The sequence below is a fragment of the Bufo gargarizans genome, chromosome 5 (assembly GCF_014858855.1).
Source record: "Bufo gargarizans isolate SCDJY-AF-19 chromosome 5, ASM1485885v1, whole genome shotgun sequence".
Taxonomy (NCBI): domain Eukaryota; kingdom Metazoa; phylum Chordata; class Amphibia; order Anura; family Bufonidae; genus Bufo; species Bufo gargarizans.
Window position 1 is genome coordinate 91,846,961 of NC_058084.1, and position 17,233 is coordinate 91,864,193.

General features: G+C 47.8%; 1 long non-coding RNA gene across 1 annotated transcript in view; it reads left to right on the forward strand.

Annotated features, from left to right (window-relative positions):
• LOC122938231 overlaps positions 1-17,233 on the forward strand; it is a 38,373-nt gene that overhangs the window by 319 nt on the left and 20,821 nt on the right. The window contains exons 2-3 of the long non-coding RNA XR_006389991.1: positions 1,560-1,653; positions 11,914-11,999. This is a non-coding gene — a long non-coding RNA (uncharacterized LOC122938231). The remainder of the gene's footprint in view (positions 1-1,559; positions 1,654-11,913; positions 12,000-17,233) is intronic.

Genomic DNA, 17,233 nt, shown 5'->3' on the forward strand with positions numbered 1-17,233 from the left:
TTGTGGACACTAATGGAATGGGCCTTGGGGAATAATAATAACAACATTTTACTGTGTGGGGGCAATAAGGGAGGCTGGGAGCACAACCATTGTGAAGGGGAAATAATAGAGCATAATAACTACTGTTTAGGGTGGGAATACCTACTGAGTGAGTGGGACGTCCGACGTTGTGTGGTGAGTGTAGGCGTCTTACAAGCCGCGGCTGAGGGAGGAGGGAGGGGTTGTGGGGAAGTTGCTCTGGGCATTCAAAAATTTGCTCTGGCTGGGGCCCATACATTTCTAGCAACTGTCTGCGCCTCCCTGGCCACTGTCTGAACCCCTGGGCCCTTATCTGTTCCCCCCTGCCTTTGTCTGCGCCCCTGGCCCCTGTGTGCACCTCCCTGGCCCTTATTTGCGCCTCCCTGGCCCGTGGGCTGTGCCCCCGGCCCTTGTCTGTGCCGCCCTCCCCCCGGCCCTTGTCTGTGCCGCCCTGACCTGTGCCCCCCTGCTTTCTGTTCTGCCATCTACTACTGCTTATTTTATTGCTCTTATATATGCAGAGGGTGTGCGCTTATATGTGCCATAATAACCACTAGTACATGGCAGAACTGCGGGCAGAAAGGGGAGGCTGCCATGTACTGCAAGCTATAGACATTTTATATAAAGATAAATAAACACAAAAAAAAAGTCTTCACTATTAAAATATTAAAAATACTAAAAACATGGTTTTGGTGACCATAACCCCCCCTCCTCCCCAACACTCACACGCACACACCAAGCAAAAAAAATTGAATAAGGGCCCATGCACACGACCATACGCCCTCTGAAACATTCGGTCCTTGAGATGCATTGATCGTGTGCACAGGAGCGCACAGCTTCGTAGATTACTAAAACGTATGATTATGGGACAGTAGTCTCGCGCGCAGCCCAATGCGCAATTAACCTATGATGCTGTGCGCTCCTGTGCACACAATCATTGCTGCTCTGGGACATATGGCTCGCAGCTCGCTCATGGACTGTATGTCTCGGAGGGCATACTGTTGTGTGCATGGGCCCTAACAATGATCAAAAAATTGCACACACCCCAAAAATGGTACCAATAAAAACTACAGTTCACCCACATAAATGCCCTCATAAAGCTCTGTAGACAGAAATATGAAAAACTTATGGATATCAGAAAATGGTGATGCAAAGAAAAAAGTATTTTTCTGAAAGGTTTTATTTTAACCCCTTCTACCCCAGAGGCTTTTTTTCCTTTTGCATTTTCGTTTTGAGCTCTCTGCCTTCCCAGAGCCTTAACCTTTTTTTTCCCATTAACATAGTTGTATGAGGGCTTGTTTTTAGCAGGACAAGTTGTACTTTCCAACGCAACCATTTAATATTGCATAAAATGTAGTGGGAAGTGGAAAAAATAAAATTTTACCACAGTTCTATAGTTTTTGTTTTTTCACTTGTGATCTTGATTCTCCAGGTCAGTATGAATCTGGTGGATAGCACATATGTATAGTTTTTCTTTGTTTTCTTCTAATAGTATATTTCTACTAATAGTATATTACAAAATATTTTTTTCTACCTTCTAGATTTCATTGCTTGGAGCAGTGCGTCGCCAGAATTTGAAGAGGAGAAGAGCACGTCAGTGAAGACTGCAGTCCAATGAGAAAGATCCCAACAAGGGTGAGTAAGGCTGGCTTTAGAGCTGTGGACCCGAGTGTCTCCTTCTCAGCCTCTACATCTTAGTAAAATTAGAGGAGGAGAAGGATGGACTTCCGTGGCATCCGGCACTGGCCGCCAAGCTATATGGGATTTGGACTTGGAATGTGCAGGGTGTTGGAATGAGGGCAGCAGCAGACTACTAAGAGAATCTCCTTAAAGGCTTTGTCTGTTTTTTTTTCTATTCATGACCTATCCATACAAGCGCTGCCTTCTCCTCATTGTTAACCTGCTTACCAACTGCAGTGAAGAGCAGTGTAATTGCTACTATGGCATCCACATTCACTTCTATGGGACATTACCCTACTACTCACTTGGACAGGAAGGAGCTGTCCCATTGAAGTGAATGCAGTTACGAGGGCAAGCAGGCAAACAATGAGGAGAAGGCAGTGCTTGTATGCGCTGCTTTCTCTTCAAACTGTTGATCAGCGGGGGGCCGTTGTTATACAAATTATATAGGAAAAGGATGGCGTGGCAGCCTGGTCTGGTCTAGATCGCGACTTGCCAAAGGAGTGGGGTTTACACAGGAGGAGGGAGGTGCGAAGCGCTCTGGGGGGTCCCTTACAAAAATTTGCTGTGGGGCCCAGTCACTTCTAGTTACACCCCTGGCTGTCGGCCTAGTGCCTGCAGCCTATCAGAGGCCGGCGCAGGCGGCGCAATGACGTCATCGCGCCGCCTGAGCCATACAGCGTGGGACACAGGCCAGAAGAGGCCTGCATCGCATCGCTGACATGGAGGTAAGTATGTGTTTTTTTTTTTTTCATTATATACAATACTTTTACTGGCACCTGGGGGCGGTTATTACTGGCAAGGGGGGCTATTACTGGCAAAGGGGGGGCTATTATTACTGGCAAAGGGGGGCTCTTATTACTGGCAAAGGGGGGGCTCTTATTACTGGCAAAGGGGGGCTCTTATTACTGGGGGCTGTTATTACTGGCAAAGGGGGGCTGTTATTACTGGCAAAGGGAGGCTCTTATTACTGGCAAAGGGGGGGCTGTTATTACTGGCAAAGGGGGGCTCTTATTACTGGCAAAGGGGGGGCTCTTATTACTGGCAAAGGGGGGCTCTTATTACTGGGGGCTGTTATTACTGGCAAAGGGGGGCTCTTATTACTGGGGGCTATTATTACTGGAGGCTCTTATTACTGGCTCAGAGGGGCTGTTATTACTAGCACAGAGGGGCTCTTATTACTGGGGGCTGTTATTACTGGCACAGAGGGGCTCTTATTACTGGGGGCTGTTATTACTGGCACAGGGGGGCTCTTATTACTGGGGGCTGTTATTACTGGCACAGAGGGGCTCTTATTACTGGGGGCTGTTATTACTGGCACAGAGAGGCTCTTATTATTGGGGGCTGTTATTACTGGCACAGAGAGGCTCTTATTACTGGGGGCTGTTATTACTGGCACAGAGGGGCTCTTATTACTGGGGGCAGTTATTACTGGCACAGAGGGGCTCTTATTACTGGGGGCTGTTATTACTAGCACAGAGAGGCTCTTATTATTGGGGGCTGTTATTACTGGCACAGAGAGGCTCTTATTATTGGGGGCTGTTATTACTGGCACAGAGGGGCTGTTATTATTGGCACGGGGGGGGCTGTTATTACTGGCACAGGGGGGCTGCTATTACTGGCACAGGGGGGCAATTATTACTGGCACATGATTGGGGGCACTATAGGGGCATCTACTGAGGCCACAAAGAAGGGGTATTTTATATGGGCTCTCTGTACAGTACAATTTTATACTGGGACACATTATGGTGGGTACTATGGGGAAGGGGGGAGAGGAGTACTATGGGGTCATCTACGGGGGGCACTATGAAGGGGTATTTTATACTTGCAAATTATGGGGGACACTGAGGGCATCTACTGGAGCATTTTATACTGGTACATTATGGGGAGCACTAGGAGGAAGGAGGGTGTGGAGCACTATGGGGTCATTTACTAGGGGCACTATATAGGGGTATTTTATACTGGCACATTATGGGGGCACTATGGGCACATTAGCTCAACTGGGGGCATTACAAGGGGGTATTTTTTGTCAAATTATAAGGAGAATTATTTCTACTGGGGGGGGAAGAGGCATTATGGTGGGCTTTATTACTCCCCTATGGTATGAGCCCCCTAGTAGCAGCACCATCCTCTCCCTGCTCTGCTATCCCTCTGCCCCTTCTCCAAATCCTTATTATGAAATCTTTCTCATTAGGATAAAGCACATCAGCTCCGCCGAGCCCCCGGCCAAAGTGTGGAAGTGGTGTCCGAGATCCCCAAGGGCTAAGCCAAGTAACTGTGAGTGTTCATGTGAAATATGATTGTTATACACATATAGCCTACACTGTGTAGTCTGTTCTATAAGCACCATTGTTTTGTGGCGGCGGACAGAAAATAATCTGAAACTGCCCCTCCCGAGACCAGGCTCTGGATCCGCCACTGAGTGGAACTTGTCTATCCATTCTGGTCCTCTCTAGAGAGGGAGTAGTTTTAGTTAGTGAGAGTCAGTCTAGCTTACCCCCTTTTTGGGGAAGCAGCAGGCCCTCGCCTCTGTTGGACTAGCCTGCAGTAGTTCAGTTTAGAGTGCACCCTGTAAGAGGAAGGCTGTGCCAGCCAGCAGAGCCTCTCTGCTTGGTCCAGAGGCCTAAGCTGAGTGCCACCAGAGTCAGGAAGAAAGATTCCCTGAATAAAGACAGAGATAAATACAAAGATACAGATCCAGACAAAGACAGAGTCAGACTACAGAAAGCTAAGTTGCAGCCTACAGCAGAAAGTAGAGAGGAAATGTTCCTATTTAATCCAGCCAGCATATCAGAGCTGAAAGAGTGCAGATGTAGCAGAGCTGAATATGTTTTCCTGCCGGCACTTATGCCAGAATCTGCTGATAAGAAAAAGTTGGGAGATTGTTCTCTGATGCAAGTTTATTCAAGTAAAGTTGTTTCAACTCCAATAAACGTCTGAACTCAATTCATTCTGCAAATCCCTCAACTATTATCCCTGCCATGGACGACCACGCTTGGGGTTCCGGATATTCAGGTGCACCATGAAAAGTGCAAATCCACACCTAAAGCGACACCATACACCCTATACCCTTACACCACTCTGGCATTCCTACAACTGTGTTCCACTTTCACCTTCTACATAGGGGGTCCTTGTCCCTCGTTGCTGAAATGCAACTGGCGCCATGACAAAAACACTAAAAACTCACATAACACCTGTAGAAGAGACCCCTGGCCCATGCCACCAGTAGTCGATTGCATCAATTTTGGTGTCACACTCACAAACAGGATTCGGACAGTGCCAATCTGTGTGCCTACACTGTACAGCTTATTTACAAGTATATCTTTAAAAATGACTTTGACACGTTTACTGCGGAGTGACCTGCGCAAAACGCTGCGCGCCGGCCCCGAAGAGTTAATCTGCCATTTTTACATGTAATAGAAACATAGAATGTGTACCCCAGCATGTAATGGCGCAGCTTCTTCATGACCAAATGGAGCAGGAGTTCCAGCTAAAGTGGGAAACTCTAGCCCTGCCCACCGTGAGCGATGTTACTGTATGCATAGAGGAAGTGAAAGCTCCTCCCTTCCAGCTCCTCCTTTCTCTCCAGTTTTAGCCTGCGCAAAAGATTGCAAGATGGTGACGGAGCAACACCAGAAGGAGGCTACCCCAAAGCCTACTTAAGAGGAGATACTCAGCGGAGGAGACTTCTCCGACTTAAAGGGAGCTATAGAGCTATAGAGGAGATTCGTCTCCAGCAACTTGTTCGGGGAGCTGGGACAGAGAAGCCCGAAGTCCCCTCACCTGCTGGCGCGGAGAAGGTGGCCGGAGACTCCACTCCACCGCCCAGCGAGAAGTGGATGGCGATGCTTTTAATTTGATGGTTCCTCGGAAAATTATGGCCCATGCCACCAGTGCCTGGGATTACCGGAAGGCCGTCAAGGACTGGGTCCTCAGAGTATTAGATCGACCTCTACCCCATGACCCACTGCGGGAGAGGATGACCGGAACCGCGTTGTGGTTTAACATCGACCGAGGGGTTTATCCAGGATGACCATTGGGGAATGGAGCTTTTCGTAATCTGCCGTTCAGTCAAGAGGCCGTACCTGCCACAGGCCCGCCATAACTTATATAAGGGAGAGCAGGTGGAGTACACCCCTATGCTGTCCCCTAAAGGCCTCTTCGCCACTGGGGTGAGCCTGTTAATGAAGCCAATGGTCCCCGTGTCCGCTCCAGAGTCCTGGCAGTAGGACCCAGCTGCCTGGGGACCTCCTGGTCATTTGCAAGAAAAGGAGAGTGACATGCTGGGGTATCGGGAAACACCAGAACCAGAGCTCCTAATACCTGGACTGCCCGAACCTCCAACCATTTACCAGTGGATAGGAAGTGGATCACCATCCACCCTGATTTATAGCCCGACTCTAGTAACCTACCAGCTGCCCTGGCAATCTCGTCCACAATTTGTGAAAGGTGTACAGCTGGAGCTATCCATCAGGTCATAGTGAGAGGAGGTCCAGCTACTGGTCCTATTGCAGCCGGAGGTTCTGAATGGTCATGCATCCACTAGAGCATCCGCTCCAATTAAGCAGAAGGTCATGGCAGCTATAAAGAGCACCACCACCTTACCAAGAAGTGACAGTAGGTGTCGCCAAAGCACCACTGTTGAAGTAAGAATGAGCTACCAGAGGCAGGATAAACCTCTCATCCAGTTTAGCAGCAGCTCCAGCAGCGATGAAGACATCAAGTCCCTCCTCTAAAGAGCTGTACCTTCTCTACATGTCCAATTGAAAGGACTACTGACTTCGGGAGCCACTCCATGGACAGCATCTGAAGGGTAAAGGGCCTGTTGGCTTGTTTTTTAATGTGTTTCTTGATTTTAGCCCTGGTTGTGCCCTCACCTGGATGATCATGCTCAGTTAGGACTCCCCCCATCATCAGCATTCTTATCCCAGTTGCGCATGGATTGCGCCCATTTTCCTTTATTTTTCCCCTCTTTTCAGGTTATTTGGGGAGCCCTTTGCAAATGATTCTCATGACCTGTGCTGCTACTTTTTTACCCATGTGGATTACAAATGACTTTGTGCCTTATGTGGATTACAAATACCGTTATTACCTCATTTGGATTACAAACAATTACAATGGATTGCAAAGAACTTTGGTTGCACTTAGGGTTAAGGTTCGGTGCACTTTAATTTTCACTAACCTTTTGAATTTACAGCTATTGCCCTTTGTGTATTCTCTTTCAGAGCAAAGCTTAGGTCTAGTGCGAACCAAGTGGTTAGGTCACAAGCAGATCTAAGACCGTCAAGGGTGACCCACTGCTATTATGTGTTTGGACAGATTGGAGTGCTTTGCTTCGTCCTCCTAATGTGTATATGTTTGAGAACCTTGTGTTGCGCCAAGGTTATTTGGATCCTAAGGCCTAGCGTGCAGCCTTAACCACTTCAGCCCCGCTAGCTGAAACCCCCTTAATGACCAGGCCACTTTTTACACTTCTGCACTACACTCGTCATGCAACTTACCACCCAAATGAATTTTACCTCCTTTTCTTCTCACTAATAGAGCTTTCATTTGGTGGTATTTCATTGCTGCTGAAATTTTTACTTTTTTTGTTATTAATCGAAATTTAACTATTTTTTTGCAAAAAAAATTCATTTTTCACTTTCAGCTGTAAAATTTTGCAAAAAAAACGACATCCATATATAAATTTTTCACTAAATTTATTGTTCTACATGTCTTTTGATAAAAATAAAATGTTTGGGCAAAAAAAAAAAATGGTTTGGGTAAAAGTTATAGCGTTTATAAACTATGGTACAAAAATGTGAATTTCCGATTTTTGAAGCAGCTCTAACTTTCTGAGCACCTGTCATGTTTCCTGAGGTTCTACAATGCCCAGACAGTAGAAAACCCCCACAAATGACCCCATTTCGGAGAGTAGACACCCTAAGGTATTTGCTGATGGGCATAGTGAGTTCATAGAACTTTTTATTTTTTGTCACAAGTTAGCGGAAAATTATGATTTTTTTATTTTTTATTTTCTTACAAAGTCTCATATTCCACTAACTTGCGACAAAAAATAAAATATTCTAGGAACTCCCCATGCCCCTCACGGAATACCTTGGGGTGTCTTCTTTCCAAAATGATGGGGTCACTTGTGGCGTAGTTATACTGCCCTGGCAATTTATGGGCCCATATGTGTGAGAAGTACTTTGCAATCAAAATGTGTAAAAAATGGCCTGCGAAATCCGAAAGGTGCACTTTGGAATATGTGCCCCTTTGCCCACCTAGGCTGCAATAAAGTGTCACACATCTGGTATCGCCGTACTCAGGAGAAGTTGGGGAATGTGTTTTGGGGTGTTTGGCAATACCAGATGTGTGACACTTTATTGCAGCCTAGGTGGGCAAAGGGGCACATATTCCAAAGTGCACCTTTCGGATTTCGCAGGCCATTTTTTACACATTTTGATTGCAAAGTACTTCTCACACATATGGGCCCCTAAATTGCCAGTGCAGTATAAGGCTGCTTTCACACTAGCGTTCGTGAGCTCCGTTTGAAGGGGCTCACGAGCGGACCCGAACGCCTCCGTCCAGCCCTGATGCAGTCTGAATGGAGTGGATCCGCTCAGACTGCATCAGTCTGGCGGCGTTCAGCCTCCGCTCCGCTCGCCTCCGCACGGACAGGCGGACAGCTGAACTCTGCTTGCAGCGTTCGGGTGTCCGCCTGGCCGTGCGGAGGCGTGCGGATCCGTCCAGACTTACAATGTAAGTCAATGGGGACGGATCCGTTTGAAGATGCCACAATATGGCTCAATCTTCAAGCGGATCCGTCCCCCATTGACTTTACATTGAAAGTCTGGACGGATCCGTCTGAGGCTATTTTCACACTTAGCTTTTTTTTGCCATTTTAATGCAGACGGATCCGTTCTGAACGGAGCCTCCATCTGCATTAATATGATCGGATCCGTTCAGAACGGATCCGATCGAACGCTAGTGTGAAAGTAGCCTAACTACGCCACAAGTGACCCCATTTTGGAAAGAAGACACCCCAAGGTATTCCGTGAGGGGCATGGCGAGTTCCTAGAATTTTTTATTTTTTGTCACAAGTTAGCGGAAAATGATGATTTTTTTTATTTTATTTTTTTCCTTACAAAGTCTCATATTCCACTAACTTGCGACAAAAAATAAAAAATTCTAGGAACTCGCCGTGCCCCTCACGGAATACCTTGGGGTATCTTCTGATCCGATCCATGTATCAGTGGATCCGTAAAAATCATACGGACGTCTGAATGGAGCCTTACAGGGGGGTGATCAATGACAAGGTGGTGATCACCCATATAGACTCCCTGATCACCCCCCTGTCATTGATCACCCCCCTGTAAGGCTCCATTCAGACGTCCGCATGTGTTTTGTGGATCCGATCCATGTATCAGTGGATCCGTAAAAATCATACGGACGTCTGAATGGAGCCTTACAGGGGGGTGATCAATGACGGAGGTGATCAGGGAGTCTATATGGGTGATCACCCCTCTGTCATTGATCACCCCCCTGTAAGGCTCCATTCAGACGTCCGCATGTGTTTTGCGGATCCGATCCATGTATCAGTGGATCCGTAAAAATCATACGGACGTCTGAATGGAGCCTTACAGGGGGGTGATCAATGACGGAGGTGATCAGGGAGTCTATATGGGTGATCACCCCTCTGTCATTGATCACCCCCCTGTAAGGCTCCATTCAGACGTCCGCATGTGTTTTGCGGATCCGATCCATGTATCAGTGGATCCGTAAAAATCATACGGACGTCTGAATGGAGCCTTACAGGGGGGTGATCAATGACAGGGTAATGAGCAATGACAGGGAAGTGATCAGGAAGTCTATATGCGTGATCACCCCCTTGTCATTGATCACCCCCCTGTAAGGCTCCATTCAGATGTCCGCATGTGTTTTGCGGATCCGATCCATGTATCAGTGGATCCGTAAAAATCATACGGACGTCTGAATGGAGCCTTACAGGGGGGTGATCAATGACAGGGGGGTGATCAATGACAGGGGGGTGATCAGCGAGTCTATATGGGGTGATCAGGGGTGATCAGTGGTTCATAAGGGGTTAATAAGTGACAGGGGGGGTGTAGTGTAGTGTTTTGTGGTACTTTACACAGCTACCTGTGTCCTCTGGTGGTCGATCCAAACAAAAGGGACCACCAGAGGACCAGGTAGCAGGTATATTAGACGCTGTTATCAAAACAGCGTCTAATATACCTGTTAGTGGTTAAAAAAAATCACATCTCCAGCCTGCCAGCGAGCGATCGCCGCTGGCAGGCTGGAGATCCACTCGCTTACCTTCTGTTCCTGTGAGCGCGCGCGCCTATGTGCGCGCCTTCACAGGAAGTCTCGGCCCTCGCGAGATGACGCGTATATACGTCACTCTGCGCAGTGCTGCCGCCTCCGGACCGCACATCTGCGTTAGGCGGTCCGGAGGTGGTTAAAGCCTCATGCGCACACCCGTGGAACACAGACCGTGAGATACCGGCCTGGATTCCTGCTGAGTGCAGGAGCGCACTGCATCATTGGTTGCTATGACACTGTGCGCTTCGTGACGCTGCTGCTGTACTGTACAGCGGCACGAAGCGCACGGCGTTATAGCAACCACTGCACTCAGCAGGAATCCAGGCCGGTATCTCGCGGTCCATGTTCCACAGACTTGTGCATGAGCCATAAAGGGATTCTGTCACCAGATTTAACCCTATTAAGCTAGCTGATATTAGCACATCGCTAATGCTGAATGGCACAAGATTTCACCTGAGGTAAGGGCTGGCAGACAGATGCGAGCGCTGCCTGGCCCTGTCACTCAGGACTTGGATGGAGATGACAAAGGTGGGAGAACGGAGCCTCTAGGAGCAGGAACAACGCCGCCCCCCCCCCCCCCCCCGCTACTAGAGGCTAATTAGCATTTTATAAAAGTTAGATTTCTGGCATAACGGGGGCATAGATTAAAGTAGGAATAGGCTAGTTAGGTTTAGCTGACATTAGCACCTCGCTAATGTCAGCTAGCTTAATAGGGTTAAATCTGGTGATAGAACTCCTTTAAGGCAGGGTTTCCCCACCTCAGTCCTCTGGACCCATCTACCGGTCAGGATTTGAGAGGATCCCACAGAATGAAGACCTGTGGTAAGTCCTGATGCATTGACACTAATTATATCACCTGCTCAATACTAAGGAAATTCTGAAAACATGACCGGTAATTGGGTCCCGAGCAGTGGCGTCGCCAGAGGGGGCCACGGCCCCCCCTGCATCATGCTGTGCCCCCCCATGTGCCCCCCCAACTAAAATGCCCCCCCCAGTGAGCCGCCGCAGCCGGGCACAGCTTCCATTGCGCTCATCTCCATAGTAATCTGCCTGTGCTGCGGCGGTGCAGGGGAGGGAGAGGTGTGTCCCTTCCCCTTCCTCTGATAGGCTGCAGGCACTAGGCCGGCAGCCTATCAGAGGCTGGCGCAGGCGGCGCGATGACGTAATCTCGCCGCCTGCGCCATACAGCGCGGGACACAGGCCGGAAGAGGGGGGCTTATTACTGGCACGTGATGGGGGGCTTATTACTGGCACGTGATGGGGGCTTATTACTGGCACATTAGGGGGCTTTTGTTACTGGCACATTGGGGGGCTCTTGTTACTGGCTGTGGCACGTTATTGAGGGCACTTATTACTGGCACATTATTGGTGGGCACTATAGGGGCATCTACTAAGGCCACAAAGAAGGTGTGTTTTATATGGGGGGCTCTGTACAGTAGTATTTTATACTGGGACATATTATGGTGGGTACTATGGGGAAGGGGGGAGAGGAGTACTATGGAGTCATCTACGGGGGCACTAAGAAGGGGTATTTTATACTTGAAAATTATGGGGGACACTGAGGGCATCTACTGGGGCATTTTATACTGGTACATTATGGGGGGCACTAGGAGGAAGGGGGAGAGGAGCACTATGGAGGCATTTACTGGGGGCACTATATAGGGGTATTTTATACTGGCACATTATGGGGGACATTAGCTCAACATGGGGGCATAAGCGGGTATTTTTTGCATTGTCACATTATAAGGAGAATTATTACTACTGGGGGGGGCATTATGGTGGGTTTTATTACTCCTCCATGGTATGACCCCCTAGAATCAGCACCGGCCTCTCCCTGCTCTGCTGTCCCTCTGCCCCTTCTCCAAATCCTTATTATGAAATCTTTCTCATTAGGATAAAACACAACATCAGCTCCGCCGAGCCCCCGGCCAAAGTGTTGAAGTGGCGTCTGAGATCCCCAAGGGCCAAGCCAAGTAATTGTAAGTGTTCATGTGAAATATGTTTATGTTATAGACATATAGCGTACACTGTGCCACTTGATATACAGTATACCTCTGCACCATGCCACACAATATACAGTATACCTCTACACTATGCCACACAGTATACCTCTACACTGTGCCACACAGTATACCTCTACACTGTGCCACACAGTATACCTCTACACTGTGCCACACAGTATACCTCTACACTGTGCCACACAGTATACCTCTACACTGTGCCACACAGTATACCTCTACACTGTGCCACACAGTATACCTCTACACTGTGCCCCACAATATACAGTATACCTCTATACTGTGCCACACAATGTACAGTATACCTCTACACTGTGCCCCACAATATACAGTATACCTCTACACTGTGCCCCACAATATACAGTATACCTCTACACTGTGCCACACAATATACAGTATACCTCTACACTGTGCCACACAATATACAGTATACCTCTACACTGTGCCCCACAATATACAGTATACCTCTACACTGTGCCACACAATATACAGTATACCTCTACACTGTGCCCCACAATATACAGTATACCGCTACACTGTTCCACACAATATACAGTATACCTCTACACTGTGCCCCACAATATACAGTATACCTCTACACTGTGCCTCACAATATACAGTATACCTCTACACTGTGCCCCACAATATACAGTATACCTCTACACTGTGCCACACAATATACAGTATACCTCTACACTGTGCACACAATATACAGTATACCTCTACACTGTGCCACACAATATACCTCTACACTGTGCCACACAATATACAGTATACCTCTACACTGTGCCACACAATATACAGTATACCTCTACACTGTGCCACACAATATACAGTATACCTCTACACTGTGTAGTCTGTTCTATAAGCACCCTTGTTCTGTGGCGGCGGACAGAAAATAATCTGGAAGTGCCCCTCCCGAGACCAGACCCTGGATCCGCCACTGGTCTGGACCGCTCCCAAGGATTGTACATTTCTTCTAAACTTTAATCCGTATCCTCTGACCTGCAGAAATCAGCACTCGCTCGGTAACAACTAACAGGCAGTGCCTGTAGACTGTAGCCTGGCCCTGTTAACGAAGCTAGCCGAGTGGTGTAAGGTTAAGGTACTAGTAGAGATGAGCGGACGCTTAATCCTGATTTAAAGTTAAAGTTAGAAATGTCAAATGTACACTCCTGTGAGAGGCGGGGAGGGAGAGCTGTGGATTACACTGTTATAGGGAGGGAGATCTGTGGATGACACTGTTATAGGGAGGGAGATCTGTGGATGACACTGTTATGGAGGGGGAAATGGGGATGACACTGTCATGGGGTGGATCTGTGGATGACACATATAGCATAAGATGCTATATACGGTATGTGGCATCCACAGATCCCTCCCCATAGCAGTGTCATCCACAGATCCCCCTCCATAACAGTGTCATCCACAGACAGCAGGACTTTTCTTCCCTGTTGCGGTTTTGGTATTGGGTAAAGTATCGCAGCATTTCTAAGTGTACTTGTGTAAATGTATCGTTGTTATAGCTGCCCCCCTACTTTTGTCCAGGCCCCAGTGTGCCCCCCCAAAATTTGAAAGCTAGAGACGCCACTGGTCCCGAGGACCAGAGTTGAGATCAAATCTCAGCAAAGGAGGACATACAGAGGACCAGCCACAGATCAACAGTCAGTCACCTGGAGCTCTTCTTTAGGTTACCATACAAAATGACAGTGCACATCCCTCCTATCATCTATGGACAGTGTATATGGCCGTGATAAACAGCTGTAGGGGGCGCTATCACTTCTCTACTATCCCCCTGATTTTCATTTTAAATTGCAACTGTTAGGCTACTTTCACACTAGCGTTCGATCGGATCCATTCTGAACGGATCCGCTCATATTAATGCAGACGGTGGCTCCATTCAGAACGGATCCGTCTGCATTATAACTTAGAAAAATTTTCTAAGTGTGAAAGTAGCCTGAGCGGATCTGTTCAGACTTTACATTGAAAGTCAATGGGGGACGGATCCGCTTGAAGATTGAGCCATATGGTGTCATCTTCAAGCGGATCCGTCCCCATTAACTTCCATTATAAGTCGGAACGGATCCGCTCGCCTCCGTACGGCCAGGCGGACACCCGAACGCTGCTTGCAGCGTTCAGGTGTCCGCTCACCGAGCAGAGCGGAGGCTGAGCGCTGGCAGACGGATGCATTCTCAGTGGATCCACCTCCACTGAGAATGCATTAGGGCCAGACGGCTGCGTTCAGGGCCGCTTGTGAGCCCCTTCAAAAGGAGCTCACGAGCGGGCACCTGAACGCAGGTGGGAAAGTAGCCTTAGGCCTCTTTCACACGGGCGTCAGTTTTTTTGCCCGGATAAGAGCTGGGTGCGTTGCGGGAAAATGCGCAATTTTTCTGCGCAAGTGCAAAACATTGTCATGCGTTGCACTCACGTGAGAAAAATCGCACATGTTTGGTACCCAAACCTGAACTTCTAAACAGAAGTTCGGGCTTGGGATTGATGTTCTGAAGATTTGTATTATTTTCCCTTATAACATGGTTATAAGGGAAAATAATAGCATTCTGAATACAGAATGCATAGTAAAACAGCGCTAGAGGGGTTAAAAAATTTTTAAAAAAAATTTAACTCACCTTAGTCCACTTGATCGCGAAGCCGTCACTCCGGTCATCACATGGTACGTCACATGATCTTTTACCATGGTGATTCACCATGGTAAAAGACCATGTGATGACCGGAGTGACGTCATCAAAGGTCCTTAACCTGATTTAATGCAGCAGCTCACCCCAGGTCCTGTTCAGCGCAGAGGAGACACAAGGAGATGCCGTCTTCGCGATCAAGTGGACTTTAAGGTGAGTTAAAAAATTTTTTATTTTTTTTAACCCCTCTAGCGCTGTTTTACTATGCATTCTGTATCCAGAATGCTATTATTTTCCCTTATAACCATGTTATAAGGGAAAATAATAATGATCGGGTCTCCATCCCGATCGTCTCCTAGCAACCGTGCGTGAAAATCGCACTGCATCCGTACTTGCTTGCGGATGCTATGCGAATTTCACGCTTCCCATTCACTTCTATGGGGCCTGCGTCGCGGGAAAATCGGACAATATAGAGCATGCTGCGATTTTCACTCAACGCACAAGTGATGCGTGAAAATCACTGCTCATGTGCACAGCCCCATAGAAATGAATGGGTCAGGATTCAGTGCGGGTGCAATACGTTCACTGCACGCATCGCACCCGCACGGAAAACTCGCCCGTGTGAAAGGGGCCTTAGGAGCACTGGTCATGTGCACTATAGATCCCAGCATGCCTGTATACCATCAGAAGGGATTCAGTTACATGTATAGATTCAGACAATTAAAGCCACAACATCTCCGCTGGCTCCTCATAGCACGGAGAAGATGGAAGAAACACACATTGGGTGCTCAACACCCGCCCTATTGTGCATGCCGATCCATCCAGATTTCTATCTCCTAACCTACACAGCTAGTGTGGGATGGTTGCCCATGGCAACACTGCTCCCTGCAGCAGTGCCCCGTTGCCAAGCTGGACATTATGACATCACAGGAGCGTTGCCGCTGATCCCTGGAACACTCAGTGAGAGCGGTTAGCCTGAGGCGAGGATATTGGGGAGAGGACAGGTGAGCACCTTTTGCAGATCAAGTGATTTCTTATTTCCCTCCTTTTTTTTTTTTTTCTGTCCCCATCCCCCACCCCTTCCCGCAAACATAATTTCTGGTGTGTTGCGGAAGAGGCAGCAAAATGGCTGCTACGGGGGCTGGAGGAAAACTCCAGCCCTGGAAACATCTAGTAGAGGTAAATATTTGTTCTTCATAGTAACTGATACTCCATACCTGGCTATTGATATGGCGGTATTGTTAATCAATGTGACCAGTAGTCATATGAGCGTGACTAGATTATAGTGGGTGTATAATTGTGTATTTGGATTAAACAGGATTATTGGTTTTGTGGAGATCGGTACTACAATTCACTTGTAAGAGTTTTTGTGTTTATAAGTAATAGTGACAAACTCCACCTATATAATACCGCCATACTCTCAGGGCCTGTCTGCCCTACTCTTTGTGGCTCTAATATTCCAACACTTTGCCTGGCACAAAATAATAGAAATTAAACAGGTTGTCTCGTTTCAGGAGGAAACCAGACAACCCTCTGGATCAAGTTGCAGTAAATAGTAGGGAAGTACTTACCTGCCGGGTCCAGCATAGCTGGCGCTCTGGTTCTCCAGCCGAGCTCTATTTATCCTGCTGCAGCGTTGATGTCATGTCGACAACACATGACTGCTGCAGGCAATTTTTTGCTGGTGAGGCCAGAGATTGGCTTCAGCAGTGCACCAGGATATATAGAGCCCGGCCTGGACAACTGAGGCGGTAGTGCAGGATCTGGGAGGTAAGTACTTACCCACTCTTTGGTGCAGCTTGATCCAGAGGGTTGTCCGATTTCACCCTGAAACCAAATAACCCCTTTGTGAGCTTGATTTTACAGTAAGACTTGGAGCCCAGACAACCTGACAACCTTGCTGGGAGCTACAAAATTGGTCATAATTGTTTGTCAGCCTGCTTTCCCTCCAATATATTATAGTCATACATTGTGTAATGCTATATACTATAAGAATTCTACTACAATGATAGATTAAGGGCATTCCCATCATATACATTTATGACATATCAACGGGATGGATGCAGGATCCCACCGCTGGTATCTTCACCTATTGGAAGAACAGAGGTGCTGTGTCCCATATTCAGCGGCTCATGGAGGCAGCACTCCACATAACCTACAATGGCCACCTACCATTCCATTGCCAACTACCTCTCCATTGTAAGCCATGGGGAGCGTAGCCTCTGTGAGCCATTACAAAGAGGCCCAGCAGCCCTATCATTGTGTCTCCAGGCACAGCACCATACATACAGATGTGAGCATGCCTCGTACTGCAGATCAGCCCAACTTCACCCTAATCTCATGAAGGCTCAATATGCCGTTACAATCACCTTTAATGGACTCACTGGTTCCTGTACGGTGACGCTGTGTCGACTGGCCAAATGTCAGGGATGTTCAGTAATAATAATGGTAAATGGTAGCCAGCAATACAGACTCAATGATTAGAGTTGAACGGACACCTGGATGTTTGGGTTCGGCCATACTTCACAAAAAAGTTTGAGTTCGAGACCCGAACTTGACCCCGAA